General features: G+C 36.1%; 1 pseudogene; it reads left to right on the top strand.

Moving 5' to 3' along the window:
* LOC149805337 (putative G protein-coupled receptor CG31760) overlaps positions 1-17,681 on the top strand; it is a 71,557-nt pseudogene that overhangs the window by 49,741 nt on the left and 4,135 nt on the right.

Raw genomic sequence — 17,681 nt, 5'->3', positions numbered from 1 at the left:
AAGAAAAGAAGAACCGTTCGAGACTTAGACGTTTTCGATTATTGAGAAACAGACAAAAAAAATGATGCACCGAGAGTCTTGCGCTTGTTCCAAGTCGGAACTGGATTTCTTTGCCATGCCCCCTACCATGATGACGATGCAAGAATCCCAATGGGTGGAATTTCATCCCGTCTCCTCTTTGACGGATTCCGCTCCCATCGAGTTTGAAATCAAAGGACAACCCGAAGATTACATCGATCTGAATAGCAGTTACCTTTACTTGAAAGTGAAAGTGATCAAAACGGACAACACCAATCCAGGAGGCGATGCTAGAGTAGCTCCTGTCGACAATTTCATGCATTCCTTGTTCAGCGAAGTGGACTTGTACTTGAATAACAAACTGGTCAGCAGCAGCATGGATACTTACCCATATCGTGCCTACTTGGAAAATCTCTTGACGTACGGAAAAGAAGCCAAGAATACTCATCTGGATGCTTGCGTGGTATGGAAACCTGACACGGCAGGTGTAGGCACGTTTAGCGACACAGTCCTGACAGAAGATAACAATCCTCACAATGTGGGGTTTAACGACCGTCGTAAGAAAATTCTGCAAGGGCGAAGTTTAAAACTGATGGATCGTTTGCATTTGGACATGTGGTTACAAGAAAAGTATTTGCTGAACGGGGTGGATATCCGTCTGAGACTGAATCGTAGCAGTGCCGCTTTCCATTTGATGGCCCGTGCCAACGAATACAAAACTATCATTCAAGAAGCCCGACTTTACTTGCGTCGTGTGGAAGTGTTACCTAAAGTGGGAAACGTCGTCAGTCAGACGTTGAGCAGAACGACCGCCAAGTATCCGATACGACGCGTAGAAGTGAAAACGTTCACCATTCCCGCTGGACAGCGATCTATGATCGAAGATCATCTGTTCCAAGGACAGTTACCCAAGCGTTTGATTGTTGGTATCGTCAGGAATTCAGCCTTCAACGGAACCCACGATCAAAATCCTTTTGAGTTTCAACATTACAATGTGTCCAAGATTGAAGTCAGTCGCGACGGCAAGACCTTGTGTACCCGACCCTTTGAGCCCAACTTTGGTGTCGCAAAGAATTATTTGAGATCGTACTTGTCCCTGTACGAAGCCACGGGACAGTTAGGAACCAACACCAGTCACGGTATTTCGTACGACGATTATGCAGGAGGCTATGCTTTGTGGGGTTTTGATTTCACTCCAGACCAAGGCAGCGACGAGGGACATTTCCACCCTATAAAATCGGGCCAGATTCGTGTGGAACTTCAGTTTGCAAATCCACCTCCAGATCACACAGTGAACGTCCTCTTGTATGCAGAATTCGACAATACCATAGAAATCAACAGTTTGAGAGAAGTTATTCTAGACTATTAGAAGCCATGGAAGACTGTTATCCCTCTTTGCCTAGTGGAGAAACTTTAGACATGAAATGTGAGGAGACCGTGGAAGGAGAATCCCAAGACAAAGACGAAAAGGACATCATGATCAAGTCGAGATGTCCAGAACAAGAACAGCAATTGGTCTCCTACTGCGCTACATACCTGGCAGACACGGTTACGATATGGATGAAGAATGATTACTATGAATGTCAAAACATCAGTCAAGAAGAAAAAATTCAAAGAATATCTGGACGAAGCTTGGAGTCTGTTTAAAAAAGACGTGTTACGTTGGTGGTATAAAGACTTGCGTGAACATTTCTGTCCTCCATTAACGACTCAAGAAATCCATTACATCAAAGCCCTCTTTGACAAATTCAAAGAGAAAGTTGAGATCGAAATTGATCACTTATTATCAGCAAAAGAACATTTAGTGACTTATTTTGATCATGGTTTTTCTAGAAACGATGAGAAAGTAAATCGTTGATTTTGTGACTAGTATGCTTATTTTGTTGTCTTCAGCTAGGAAACGTAGTGTCCATCCATGACTCAATGACTTGCAACAGTGGAAATCACAATTTCATTCACAACGTTGCCAACCCTGTTTAAAGTAGAGTGTAAATTGAAAAAAATGTTTGTCATTTGAAAAAAATGTTTGATGTTATATTGTTGGATTATTGTTAAAAAAATGTTAGAGTTGTTGGTTAGTGTTAAGTGATTTTGAATAAAAAATGTTGTGTTTTGAAAAAAAATGCCTTTGTCTTTTGTTTGACTATAAGAATGTTGATTCATGCACTTTGACTTCTCTCTATCTTTCTCATGACACTCATTAAACGTTGCGAATCGAAAACCGTGGAGGGATGTTTTCCTTCACGTCCGCGCTTTGACTTTAAGAACCGGGGTAGCCTCCAGTCTAACCATCCATTGTTGACTCATCCTCCTACGAAGATGTGCTCCAAACTAGCTAAGCTAAACGAAGCCTACGTGAATTTGCATAGGGTCAGACACAGTCTGATACCGAAGCCAGAAGAAATAGAGAACGTGAGAATGCTAAAAGTCACTGAAGACCTGATCGAAGAGCTCTTCAGAGAAGAAGTGAACAGGGAGAAAGAAGAATGGACAGAGAAGTACAGACTTCAGAGACAGCAGCAACAGCAGCAGCAGCAACCTGAACCTGACAAAGGCTTTGTCGATTGTCGTATCGACACCAAAGAGTTCTTCTTCTCTTTCCGAAGAAGCAGACCTATCGCCAGAAAGTCCATCCTGAGAGGACGTAGCATTCTTAGAAACTAAACGATTGCCGTAGCAAACACAATAAAAAACAGCCCTTTTCAGGGCTACCCAATACTCTAGAAAAGAAATAACAATCCAATTGCCAATATGTGTAGGTAGAGTAGTGTGTATATAAACACTGACTCTTTTATAGTGTGAGTGTTTGTGTTTGTGTATATGATTGTGTGCTTGTAAGTGCTCAAGTACGTTGGTGTGGATAGTATATTAAGATCAAGTTTTGTTTTGCTTTTTTTTTTGTTTTTTGTTTTTTTGCTGCTTGACGTGTGGGGAGAGTAGATTTAGGGTTAGATTGCTTTGAGTATGCGGATAGTATATTGAAGTGATTAATGAACATTTTTAGAATAGTGGTGGGTAGTATAAAAAAGTGAGTGAGTGTTTCTTTTAGGTCCGCGCGTTGTTGGGTTATGATCTAGGTAATATCAATTTTGTGTCTTAGGGGATGTTTTCCTTCACGTCCGCGCTTTTAGTATAACTTAAAAACTAGTCGTCAGTTGGGCTACCCATCGTCGACCTGTTAACAGCAAGACAATGAATACAAGGATTGTGAAACTGCTAGAACTCCAGATGCACCTGGAATATGCCAGGCGCATAGTAAATGAACTCTCCGCGGAGGCTATCGTAGAAGAAGCAAGAATAAAGAAGGAAGAGGAGGAGAGAAGAGAGAGGGAAGAGGAGGAAAAGAAAATAGGAGAGAGGATGACTTACAAGATACCAGAGACAGAGGATTGGGGTGCTGAAGCGAATCATCCCGCCTCTGCACTCTCAAGACAAAAAGTAAAAAGAGACTGGAGTCGAAGATGTGTGTGTGGTGCCAGACCAGGAAGGTGCAAGCATTAGATAGGTGCATCTGAAGTTCTAAAACAAACAGCCCTTTTCAGGGCTAGACAATACTCTAGAAAAGAAATAACCATCGATTTGCCAATGTGTGTAGGTAGAGTAGTGTGTATATAAACACTGACTCTTTGTGTGTGTGTGTGTGTGTGTGTGTTTGTGTGTGTGTGTGTGTGTGTGTGTGTTTGTTTGTAAGCGCTCAAGTACGTTTGTGGGGATAGTAAATTTGGGTTTAATTTTATTGCTTTGCGTGCGTGTGTGTGTGTGTGTGTGTGTGTGTGTGTGGATAGTAGATTTGGGGTTAGTTTATTGCTGATTTAACTTATGTGGATAGTATATTACATGAAATGAGAAAAGTAGGGGATGTTTTCCTTCACGGCCGCGCGTTTTAAGTGATGAACTAGGTAATATCAATTTTAAGTCTTAGGGGGATGTTTTCCATCACGTCTGCGCTTTCAGTATAAGAACCCACATAGTTTGATGTTCGAACCATTCTACGGAATAATAAAAACGAAGATGGTGGTTGCAAGTCAGTTGTTTAACAACTTGTTACATATATGCTATTGGATAATGGATGGTATCTATGTAGTGGAGAGACTAGAAAAAGAATGGAAGATAGCAGAGTACCTGTACTACGCTAAATACCTAAACGTAGCAAAAGAAGTGATAGCAGGAATGATAGAAGAGGAGGAAAAGAGATTGAGAGGTATGATAAATCCCACCTATGTCAGAGTGGGAAGCCTAAAGGAAGAACTTGACAATGCAAGCAAAGTCAGGTGCTTTCTTGAAAATATGTCACATGGGACAGAGTGCTCTTTTGTGGAGAAAGGTCTGGACAGACTGAAGAAAGGAGAGGAGTTGATGAGAAAAGTGATGGAGGTAGAGGTCAAGAAGATTAAAGAGAGATGGAATAAAGAAAGAAAAGATCAGGAAAACAAAAAGAAAGAGGCAGAGTTTGAGCGGCTAAACAACAATTGGATCAAAGTCCAGGAAAAGTTCACAGCCATGGGTCATCCTGACTGGATAACAGAGGAGGAGGAGAAGAAGAAGAAGAAGAAGAAGAAGAAGAAGAAAGGAATAATGGAAAAAGTGAGATCTTGGTGGAAGAAGTGGAGGAAATAGAAGAAGAAGAAGAAACACAAAGGCCCTTTTCAGGGCCACTCCTATTTCTCGAAAAGAGAATGACTTTCAATTGCCTACCCCCGAATTATTATTTTATATGTGTGTGTGTGTGTGTGTGTGTGTGTGTGTGTTATGTCCCTCTCCCCCTGTTCCCTTTCCATAGACCCATCAGGTCTGGACCCAGTTACAATTCCCCATGTTCAATTTCCCTTGTCGCTAGAGTTGCCCATGCTTTTTTCCCCATGTTCAATCCCCTTGAGGCTAGAGTGGCCCAAGACTTTTCTCCATGTTAAATTTCCCTTGAGGCTGTAGTGGCCCAGGGTTTTTCTCCATGTTAAATTTCCATTGAGGCTATAGTGGCCCAGGGGGGTTCTGTAATGCTAATTCCCATTGAGGCTATAGTGGCCCCCTATACTACTCACCTGTTAGATTTGTCAGCTTCAGGTAGTTATAGGTCAAGTTAGCTATGCGGCTGTTCGTCTCATTGTTAAAATGATTTGATAGATGCAATTGGAACAATCTTGAGGACTCTTTCGGCCGAACGCCAGTTTACATTCGAATGGTAAATTCTTAAACCATCATCAAATCATACCTTTTGTGTCTATTTACCTTTTAACGATACTTTAATAGAGACTTGTTATCTTCACCATCCTCTGTCAATTTCAATATCTCGTTTCTTATTAGCTGAATACCCTCTGATCGGATATAATAAAAATAGTTGGTTCTTACTTGAAACATTCTTACACTTGTAAAAACCGAATTCAATTAGGATGTTACTAAATTTTGTGCCTAAAACCGCTGTCAAATGGGTTCTTTTCTGACCAGTTCCGACCACAAAGCTAAAACATATGTTATTTATAGCATATGATCGTTCTCTTTAGAGTTCGTGAATAATTTAGTAGGCTACTGCATCATCTCAGGGTTTCCAGAGGAGAATCGTCCGTATTACCAATTGCAGTTGTACCAGGGAGAATTCCGTTTGATCTAGACGTCACTGACAGCGGCAATGGGAAGATCGCTGCCACATTTCGTCGGGAAGAGAAATCACATTGTAGTTGGATGAATACAACATAAATATGCTGGATTTGGTGATTCGCATGTTGCGAAGTGTGCCACACATGTAAAGGCCAAAACTCTTCCGCTTGTAACTTGACCTCCTTCTGCCGCCAAATTGTACCATGTGAACTAATAGTTCTCAATGGCGACGAACTACATCTGAGGTTTCTTTCTCGATTTGACGGATAAGTGCGAGAGTGTTCTGATTGCGAGAGTAGGTCAAACAAACAGTCCCTAACTTCGCGATGAGATGATTTGTTTAATCCAAAACATTAAGTTTAATTTCGGACCATATTAGTTTAAGCATCTTCTGTAGAGCTTCTACACGTTTGCTTTCACAACAGTCATACCACTTATCTCTTTTATAATCAGCTATTATGTGAACCCCTTATATTACATGAGCATCGACGATTATATTTTTAGAGAATTTCCATTTTTTTCACATTTTTAAACATATTTTTGGTTTTGAAGCAAAAACAACTTGAGATAGAAACAAATCAAATTTAACTGGCTTATTTAAGTTACATAACATGACTAGATTTTTGAGCTAATAAAGACATTTAACAAGTTTTGTCAAGATACAGTTTTTGGTCATTTTTACACATAGACAATTTTGACAACGTTGTTACCATGATTCTACAAAGCCAGTTGAAGCAGATCAATGAAATTTAGTATGCTTCCTGATATGCATCTATAGATATAATGTCTAGATTTTCAACCCATTATAGCAAGCTTTCAAAATAAATTTCTAAAATATTGATTTTTTGGGAGTCTAGACATTATTGGTCTGCACACCACTGAGCTAAGACTATTTCTGATGGGGGCATGCGTATTTTACAAAAGTATTTCATTCCTCCTCAATTTAAATCTGACTTTTTATGTGCTATTTGAATATTATACAAATGCTGTCAGTTTCGCCCGATTGTGACTTAAATTGATTTCTATTACAGGCTATTAAAACTTCAAGTCCACTCTTTCTTCAACTGATGTGTTTAGGTGGAATACTTATGTGTTTCCAGGTAGGTAACCTTGCATGGCAAATATGTTTACAGCTATTTCGAAGCTTATAAAACCTTTTCAGACAAAGTAAATTGTACATCTTACACTCTCTTGAAAGCCCACAAGAAACTACTGACATTTATTTTTAAACAAAATTAGCATGCTTTCTTGTATGATATACACCTGGTAGAACAGTACAAATTCCATCGGATCTCACAAACAATCGATATCGCCATGTGAAAGAATAAGATTTCTGCATTTGTAGTCCAGATTTTGTAAATTTATCTGAACAATTACAAAGTATATAAAGTGACCGTTAAACATTACAAAAGATGATTCTAACCTGTGTTTCTGTTCTCATTTTGCCATGCATTTCAAATTGGATATTTTCTCAAAGAAAACATTTGTTGTGCCTCATATTATTACAAGAGTATACATTTTGAATGTTACCTTTTAACAGTATTGAATGAACAATGGCCGGTTTGTATTTGAAATACAAAGCTTTATATTCTGTCGTCAAAATAGTGACGGAAGAAAAAATGGCCAAGTGTTTAAAGATGGATGTTTACTTTAGTTAGGTTTCAAGTTCATACAATTCTGTATGACCATTTAAAATGGTCTAAATCAGCGCTTTCTGTTCCTTTAACTTCTACCTACATTTTATACTTGCAAATACGTTTCAGCCATTTCAGTATTCTCTATTTTGAATTGTCACTCCTTCAGAAAGTTGTTTTCAATTTGTAAGACTTCATATTTTTCACTTGAATATTTGTGTCTGATAATTCCTGATTTTTAATACGTTTGGTTATATTTCTTCACTTCCTACCACCCTTGAGACTTTCACCTTCTTCTTCTGCAGAACTGCTCTGTCAAAACAGAAAGAAACTCGTTTCCAAAAAGGATTTAAGTTTTTTGCCATACTATGACTAAATTGTCTAAAAATCAGGCTTTTAAATTAGGTCGACATACATAAGAATTAAGTCATCAAGTAAACACGCGAAAAATATAATATTTGTACAAATCTTGTATACATGTGTTGGGTGAGGACATTTCAAATTGTAATTGTGACAAGGCGTAAACACCTTCAAGTTCACTAAACAAGAACATACTTTCTGAATCACAAAAGAAGGTTTATACTTTAACGTTTAAAATTTTGTTTTTTTCTAATCGTCAAGAAAATTCATTATTGTCTGTTCATGTGCGCAGAAAAAGATTTACTTGTGAGAAACATGCTTACTATGATATAAATTTGACAGAAAAATATTAAAACCGAATTCAGCCGTTCCTGTCATTTTGCCTTGTTTTTTATTTTTTATTTTTTATAATTCAACTTTTCAGACAAAATGACATGGACTGTAGTAATATAAATGGTCCAAATTTCTATTATTCATTTGTGCCTTTGATTTTAATAAATTATCTCTAATGTAAATACATTATTAAAGTAGAATTTATATCACTTTTCTTATGTTAGGTGTTTAGGCTCGAATAAACAGTAACACAAAAAAAGAGTGAAAACAACAAGCTTTGAAAAAATATAATAATTAATTTTCCTGGAAAAATTCTGTAAAAATTAAAAAATATGAACTCACGGTTTTAAGAATCTAATCGAAAAATAATCCAATAATGATCCACGAAGAAAATTTTTGAAGTCCTAATAACAAAATGTTCTACTAATTTCAAGTTCGAATCCCGACAAAGAATCTAAGATGGAAGACGATGACGTATGCTGTAACATGTAGTGTTGAAGTCTATAGTTGCTTGCCGAAACAAGAATTATCACTCCGGTTTTGGAAATCTTAATAATTTTTTTTTATAAAAGCTGTACTTGTTCAACAATTTCACAAGTGCACAAGTATTTTCCAGGAAAAACGAATTAATCTTTTTGAATTCAAGTAATTTGAAACAATTCCAAACAGCACAATATACAACTTCCAGTGTAAAAAAAAAGCCCAGATTATACTGATAATACCTCTCCAAAACAAAGGTTATATCGTATTCTAAAACGCAGTAAAGGGGTCACGTGACCATGTTCCAGAACCTCGTAGAAATTATGTACTTGTTAAAGATCACGTACACCCAGTGTGGCCCTGACGAAAACCAATCATTTTAATCTAAGAAGAAAAAATTAAAACAAATTGTTTACATCTTAAACACGTAGTCCCATCATGACCTCGACAACAACCAATCATTTTCAAATAAAAATATAGCTTATTTACGTGGTTGCTACTAATTTTGAAGCAATGTCAGGATCTAGATCAACACCTGGTTGTTTATGAAACAATCGGTCAAGAGCAAACTATTTTCTGGAAATGTATCATCTCCAGTGAATAAATTTACATTACAATAGCATCTAATGAAAAATAAAATTAAAATAAAACTGACAAACAATTAAATTGAAATGAATATATATTAAATCAGATATAATTATATCAAATCTACATAACACTTTTGAAAAGTGCTTCTTCCTTTCTCCAGCCGTATTGGTTATAATTAATTTCAGTACCATGATTACTTCAAATAGTCGTGCTTAGCTATGTGCATGGTGACTGTTGCACTCGCAAAATTCGCGTGAGAAGGGATAATAACTTAAATGTGTATTGATTTTAGTTCATCTCTCAACCGTATTCTCAAGCACTAATTGTCACTGTTATTGATGACCTCTTCTGTTTTTCCTAATTAGGAATAATTCCTTCATCCTTTATTTGATTTGCAGGTGTTATCAATTACTTTTCGCTAATTGATGTTAAGTCGACGCTTGTCGAACAATTTCAAACTGTCATGCCATTTTCTATGATTAAGATTGACCCTTTTTTTACACGTCCTTTTATGACAAAAACCTTTTTCCTAAATATGCCGTTTTAACAAATTACAAGTTTCAAATGTTCAGATGCAACAAAATTCAGCCACACATGTAAGTGTTTGTAAATTATTTTTACTCTGTTTTATAACCGCAACTGAAATAAATGTGTTGTCGGGTCAATATGGCACTTTCTGGTGCGATCCGTGATCTTATGCATGAACCTGGAAATTTTCAACCGTATTTTCTTTTATATCAGTATTATTTCTTTCAGTACTTCGCCCTTTTTCTGAACGTTTCGAGTGTGGTATGCACGATTCGAATATGGCCACTTCATTTGGGATTCTTCGTCATGTATGGCTCTCTCATACTGAAGACATGGAGGTAAGAGGAATTGAACAAAAGACAGTTATAGTTGACTCAAGCAACGTTTCCCGATCAAATACATTTAGAATTATAAGAAACTAGTATTCATTTGAACCTTGAACATGAATATTGTTCTGGGCCATACCCCCACCCACCCACCCACCCCCACGAAAGAGAGTTATATATTTTTTACTAGGTCCTACTATTACAACATCAGACCGGGTTTTTCTCGACAGACTTGCGCAATTAATTTTTGTTGTTGACGTCATCAGTGCTCGAACAGAAGGATTGCATGCATTGATTCAGTACCGATTTTCGTGTTAAGCAGCTCGACGTTCTTTTTTTTATTATTACTATTTTTTTATTTATTTTTTTATATATTTTTTTTGGAGGGGGGAAATTGTACGTACGTCATTGTCAATCATTTAAGAATAACAAAAATTCAGTAATGGTGAATGACTTTGGTGCAGACGGTCACCTTATTCTGGCATGAGTTTACATTCAACAGAATGTATATCGTCCCTACACGAAATCTTACGATTTTTTAAAATGCGTGAGACTTGGGATACGATGTCAAATACCATCTAATAATTGGGATACGATGTCAAATAACATCTAATAATTGGATTGGGATGCGATGTCAAATACCATCTGATAACTGGGATACGATTTCAAATACCTTCTAATACTTGGAATACCATGTCAAATACCATCTACTAAGCATTCTAAAACTTGAATTGAAACTCATATCTAGTTTTGGAATAAATTGATAACTTCTTTAAATGTCAAATAACGCTTTTATATATATATATATATATATATATATATATATATATATATATATATATATATATATATATATATATATGGGTGTTGGTTTTAAATTTTATTTCTCAACTAGGATTGTTTGAAAATAAATAGTAGAGACTCAAGATGTATTCTGAATGCTGATCAATCAAAAAGTAAGAACGGTAAAAATTTCATATATTATTCAATCTGAGCTGGTATAGTTCTGTGAGATCACTATTTATTGATGCTTTAAATTAAATTTAGGTAATGTTGTAAGTTTGACCTATCTATCTTATACATACATGTATACCATCTGGTCCAGTGATGATGATGATGATGATGATGATGATGTTTGAAACTAACGGAATCGTTAGAATTATTGTGAGAATTACTATTAAAAAATTTTGTTTTTGTTTTTTTGTTGTTTTTTTTGTTGTTGTTTTTTGGGGGGTTTTTTGCCTTCAATTTTTGCAGAATTTCTGTGATATTTTCGGTTGGAACTACTAAACGCATTCACCTTCCGGATCAAATTTTGATCCAAAGGTTTTGTCTTATCTGCGTGATTGCCTTCTGTCCCCTGGTGACATGGATTTTAGCCAGTCCACCGACTGTAGAAACGATAAAAACAGACGACAACTTAAAGTTTTACGTCTGCTCTTATGGAGTATGGGCGTATGCGTTTACAGGCGGTAAGTAGAATTTAGACAGCTATTCTTTCAATCAGAAGCTGATTTTTCTTCAACAAATTTCTTGGCTCTCCAATCCTTTATTGATGTTTATTCATAGTTAACCTGGAGTGGTTGTCATTAGTCAATAAACCTTTGTTATTCATACAGAGTGACTGTCTGATCTTTTACCGAACTTCACTGTTGTCCAATCCGAGCCTTTACTACAGCCTTTGATTTAAAATATGAAACAACACATGCAAAAGCTTCTAACCGATTAGTAGATATGACACAGAGACTATGAATGATGATATTCAAAGAAAAATAACAAAAAATTAAAAATGTTATGTTTGTTCTTCAAGTGAACCCTTAAATTCATAACTTTACCATTTGTTTGTATGACTTATTATGCTTTTGTTTTGTTTGTTTGTTTTTTTAAATTTTTGCAAATCTCTATTTTTTGGTGAAAGACTAAGTGGTTTTGTACACCTCTTGCATCTAGTATCAAACGGTCGTACAAAGTAATTAAACAGCTCTAATACTGAAGCGTAACTTCAAATGACCGAGGTGTTCAATAGCATTAAAATTCTATACCATGTGTACATGTGTACAAACGCAACACGGTGTAGCAATAAAGGGTCAGATAAAGAAACCATACTATTTGTAAATCCGATTAAATAGTATTTTGGTTCAGATCCTTTCGTCATGAAGATGGTGACAACATCTAGACTGATTAGTCAGGTCCTGGAGTTGAAATGAAAATATTTTCACTTTCATGAAATAGTGAAAGAAACAATAAACCAGAAGCTAAATCTAAGGACCCGTTGATTTTATAGTTATTGATTTCTATAAATTATGTGTTTGCATATACTAAAATTGAAATATTTTGAAATTCCTGCATTTTTGCCGCGTTAGGTAAGGTTTTTGGCATCTTAATTACACTTCTTTAACGATAATTAGTAATATCTAACAATGGGTGGAACTTCTCATGTATGCTAGCTAACATGATATATGCGTATTGAACCCCAAGTTTAAATATCAGACGACATATATAATTTACTCACTACATAACTTATGAAGCACCCCCTTATATAAAGAACATTTTGAATTTATCACAAACGCGTGACACGTTTATCAATGACAAAGGCAATACTTGAGTTTAAGTGTCTAGTTGTCCTGAGGTATTGTGCGAAAAAGGGCTCAAAGAAACACGGAGAATATATATATATATATATATATATATATATATATATATATATATATATATATATATAAGAACAGTGAGTCAATCTAACCTTTTTTCTTGTCTAATGATCTGTACTAGCAATAACAAGTAACTCATGAATTGGAAACTTTAAAGGTATGATTGCAACCGGAACTGCACAGGCATTCTACTCAAACGTCGATCCATGAATACTTTGATTTTCAATGTTAGCAGACAGAACTGGGAGTATAGCATGCGTAGCATACTCCTAGCTAAAAGTTGTGGCCATATGTGAGCAAGAAAGACTATACAGACATATATTTATGTTTAATTTTTCAGCTATCACGATTCTTTCTGCAAAGAACGCCAGAAACTCTTGGGTGCGCAGGCACACGGACTGCGCTGCACTGTATATGTGAAATTCAAGTGACTGTCGGCCATTCCTATCTCGTATCGCTAATTAATGCGATGTTCTTGTAGGTTATTACTAATTGTAGTAAAAAAAAAAGTGATTGTGTTCCAACATACTTTCTTATGTACAGTCATGAAATTTTATTGGTTTGTTCCCACTTTAAATCATCTAAGTTAGAAGATGTATCAAGGTAGAAGTAAATGTACTTTTTAAACATTTGCTTCATTGACTATGTCTTCTTTCGTTTGCATGCAGCAGAGATTCCTAGACCAGGTCATGTGTGTGGTCATGAAACTGGACATGTGCATTACCTTTCTGTAATGCGATTAATATCCTTAACAACTACAGCATTGGTGTACTAACATACTTTTCTTGCTTAAGTGGCTCTGTTTAGTTTCTGGATTACGTATCAGCAAAGCAGGCGAGACACAAAGTTCTACATACGTTTTTATCAGCTGATTCTTTTATCTGTACCAAGACCGTTTTACAGTCAATTTTCTGCGTGGAAGTGTTAATAAAAAATGCAAAAGATATCTTAAATGTCTCTTCTATGATAGATGAGGATAGAGAAAAGGAAAAATAAAGACCACAAGAAGGTGATAAACAAGAAATTGAAGACACACGCTGAAAATGGAACCTAGTACAAATCTAGTTTAAACAATCTTCAATATCAATTGGTTTTATGAATGGGGCGTATAGTAATAATTATATTTCATGAATTTCACTCGCGTCTTGTATTGGTACTTTCTTGGTACTAATGCTATTTTTGTATGTTCTTTTAAAGTGGAAGTGTTGTTTCTTTTGTACGGTGGCTATTTGTGCTTCACGGTCCGAAAAGCCCCAGCGCACTTCAACGAGAGTAAGCATATCACGTGGTCTGTCTACAACGCCATCATCCTGGGAACCTTTATGGCCCTCGTGACGTAAGTTAATATAACTAATTTATATAAATCCTTTCTTCATCTACTGTAAATATTATGAATAATACATTAAACAGACCTAAAAACGAACTATGGATGAGAATAGGTCTGAAAATAGCAAAAGGATAAAAATGACAGCAATACCAGCAATGTTACTAATGTAGAAACAAAACAAACAATGTAAATATCTTTAGAAATAGTTCAGTTCCCTTAAGTGCCGTTAATAGTCATTGAAGTCCTGTTAATGTTACAGTTATGAATTTAGTCATTCAGGAAAAGAAATCAATATAGATCGTATAATATTCAGTGCAACAGAGGGAAAATAGATAAATTTAAGCTCATGTCAACTTCTCCAGACAACAATATACATTTGCTTTGCATCTCAGTAACAAAATTGAATGTAAGTCTAAATGAAAAATGTATCTGCATTGATGGATATAACATGTTTTTTAGCAGAGACAGGGCGGCATGAGGTGGGCGATTACTGTCATGATGAAAATTAATATAAAATCTAGATAAATAAAGTAAACAAACTGATTCACTGCATCTAAAACACGTCTGAGTGACATAGGGAAACATGTCGCTTGTAATAACCAAGCCGTTAAGCCATCAGCCAAGCTGTTCCCATGGAGTTGCAATTTATACGATAGTGTTTACATTGAGATAATAAATGCTGCTCTGCTATTTGAACGAATTTTGCATTTTCATGAACATTTTAGGTATTGTGTGATTTTATTTAGTCAGATGTAAATAGGAATACAAGCCAAACAGGGTCTCAGAAAAATTAAACAGGTTATCCGTTATCCTATCATAGAGACTTCCGTTTGCACCTAAAAATAAAAACTGCCATTCACTAACTATAACATTAATACTATGATTTTATTTCCATTATATTACTTTGACACCATTTCTGTACAAAATGTAAATCTCCTTGACTATTCCTACTATGAAATACACATGTATATATATATATATATATATATATATATATATATATATATATATATATATATATATATATATATATATATATATATCCATATTGATATGTATTGCAAGGGAAATGCTATTCACATTTGTAGGTAGACAAACCATAAGGATCATATGTCTGCATTTCGTTCGCAAATAATTCATCTTAATGGAATGAATGGATAAATGAACGAATGAATGTGTACCTGTTGCAAGTAACTTTTAGGTCCAAAAAGTTGATAAAATGTTGACTCGCAGTTTTGTATATATGTTGTGTTCGGGCACTAATCAACATACAGTCTGACATTTAGATCACTATAAAGCAGCTTCCGACAGTTCTTCGGATGTGGAAGGTCGTGGGTTCGAAACCCAGCCGAAGCTTACCAAAGAATTATAAAAATGGTACATGCAGCTGCCTCGCTTGGCGCTCAGCAGTAAGAGGTTAGTGTTAAGACTAGTCGGCCTGATGTCAGGAAAGTGTCACTGGGAGGACATGATGCTACGTGTCTGCGGCATGATGCTCCAGTGCTTGACATCACTATAAAAACTGTCACACGCAGACATCGCAGCGATATGACTGAAAAATCGTTCAAGCTACGTTAGAAATCCAAATCACACATGCTTGGCTATTGTAAGGTACCAATGTATTCCAAAAATCTAATGTATGAAGAAGTTTCTTCACATAATATCACGTTCGTGGAAGGATTATCTTCGTTGTCAAAAGAGAGGAAAGATCAAGATAGGAACGAATGAAACCTAAAGGTTACACTGATTCATTGACAAATACATTTACCATTCCATTTCATTTCAGTCGTTTCATTCTGACCAGTTCAGGTCCGGACATGTTATACCTGTAAATTTTATCAAGATTCAGGTGTATGTGACGGTGACCATTACTGTTATTTTTGCCCCGAAGGTAAAACTTTTCTTACGATTTATCAAGCTTGGTCATATGATATGTATAAACTAGTGGAGATTTTTTTTATCAAGCTTAGCACTTTAACGTGTCAGAAATTTATATTGATATTAACTCTCACAAACTGAAATGAATTTTATAAAAGTGACCGGTTTATTGATGCACATTGAGGGAGAAACATTATCTAAATATCCCTTTTCTTTATTTCTTTTTTCCACCTCCCATTCTCTTTTGTATCAAACCCTCCACGCGAAACTATGTAAAGCAAATAACTAGAATAATTTTTGTTTCACTTAGGTATATATGTATGTTTTCTTTATGTGCACGCGTGCGTACGTTCGTGCATGTATGTGAATGGGACGATTCAACTTTATATTATACTTTGATAGCCAGTGTCATAACAAATGATCACAATGTGATTGTTTCTAATGTAAGGAAATTTTTGTCTGAAATCATTTTAAAATGCTGGTAAATCTGCGAATAAACTTGATTTATTTAAAGAAGTCGTGGCATTACCTAGTCAGATACGGACATGTTAGATCTTGCATGTTCACCTGTTTTCTTCTCTTCAAACGAGCCCAGAAACAAGTATTTGCGCTCTTTATATGTTTTGAGATACATACATACATACATACATACATACATACATACATACATACATACATATATTGTATATAGCGCGCAGATAACTGATAAATTATGTAGACCCAAACGTACTGTCACATTACAAGGAAGCAAATGATTTCTAATCCACACCATAGATTCTCTGATCCTCTATTTCATAATGTGATGGTTGTGTGTGTGTGTGTGTGTGTGTGTGTGTGTGTGTGTGTGTGTGATTTGGATTTTTAACGTAGCTTTAACAATTTTTCTATCATATCGCTACGATGTCTGCAGTGTGACAGTTTATAGCGATAACTAGCACTGGGGCAACATGCTTCAGACACGCAGCATGATGTCCCACCCAGTCACATTATCCTGACACCAGGCCGACCAGTCCTAACATTAACCTCTTAATGCTGAGCGTCAGGCGAGGCAGCTGTTAGTACCATTTTTGTTAGTCTTTGGTATGACTTGGCTGAGGATCGAACCCACGACCTCCCGCATCCGAGGCGGACGCTCTAACCACTAGGCCATCGGAGCGGTGATGGTTCTTTGCACTGGTGTTGGTATTATAATGGGGTATATATAGAAGTATAGTGCTGTGGGAACGCGTAGGAAGTGTGTTTCCTTACATGCATTTTTTGCGATCGCCATATTCCCCCCGCATCTAAGTTACATGCGTTCCCTCACTTCTTAATTGTGTTTATTTAGCGCTACACCATTGGGCATATACGGTAAAAGTGTTTCCTCTTTTCCTTAAAAGCTCTGGGCCGTTTACAAGAAAGTGGACATTCGTGAAACATCAGTCATCCATTATTGTCAGGCAAACCATAGCGGGCCGGTTGAGACGAACAAAAGTGTTCCCACAGCCGCATAAGCCAGACCGCAAGCAAACCACGACAATTGGTACCCAGACCAATTGTATATAATCCTCATTCCGTTGAAATGCAAGAAAAGAAAAACCATTTCGTTTTAAGTAGAATAATATTTAAGACTGAGCTTCACGATTCTTTCCACAGCCAAAAACATGTCTATTCGAGCCTCACATATAACATTTGGCTACTTGACCGTAAGAAAGGATAAAACAATGCTTTGAAAACTCCATTAATGTTAGCGGTGAAATACAACGGGACAGCTCCTTTGAGGTTAAGGACTAGATTGGTTTCACATCTACTTTGAACCCTCTTCAACAGTTTCTGGAGTTATTCATTTCTATACACCTAACGAAGAAGGGATCACATGACTACCCAATTAGAGAAATGAACATACAATTTGATTGAGACCGCATTTTCAAATCTTTGAAAATTGAATTATGGATTTATGGAATGTCCATAAATATAAGTATTCAAG

Source organism: Sinohyriopsis cumingii, chromosome 2, assembly GCF_028554795.1.
Source record: "Sinohyriopsis cumingii isolate HCF-2022 chromosome 2, ASM2855479v2, whole genome shotgun sequence".
In the NCBI taxonomy this organism is placed as follows: Eukaryota; Metazoa; Mollusca; class Bivalvia; order Unionida; family Unionidae; genus Sinohyriopsis; species Sinohyriopsis cumingii.
This window is presented reverse-complemented; position numbering and strand designations above follow the sequence as displayed.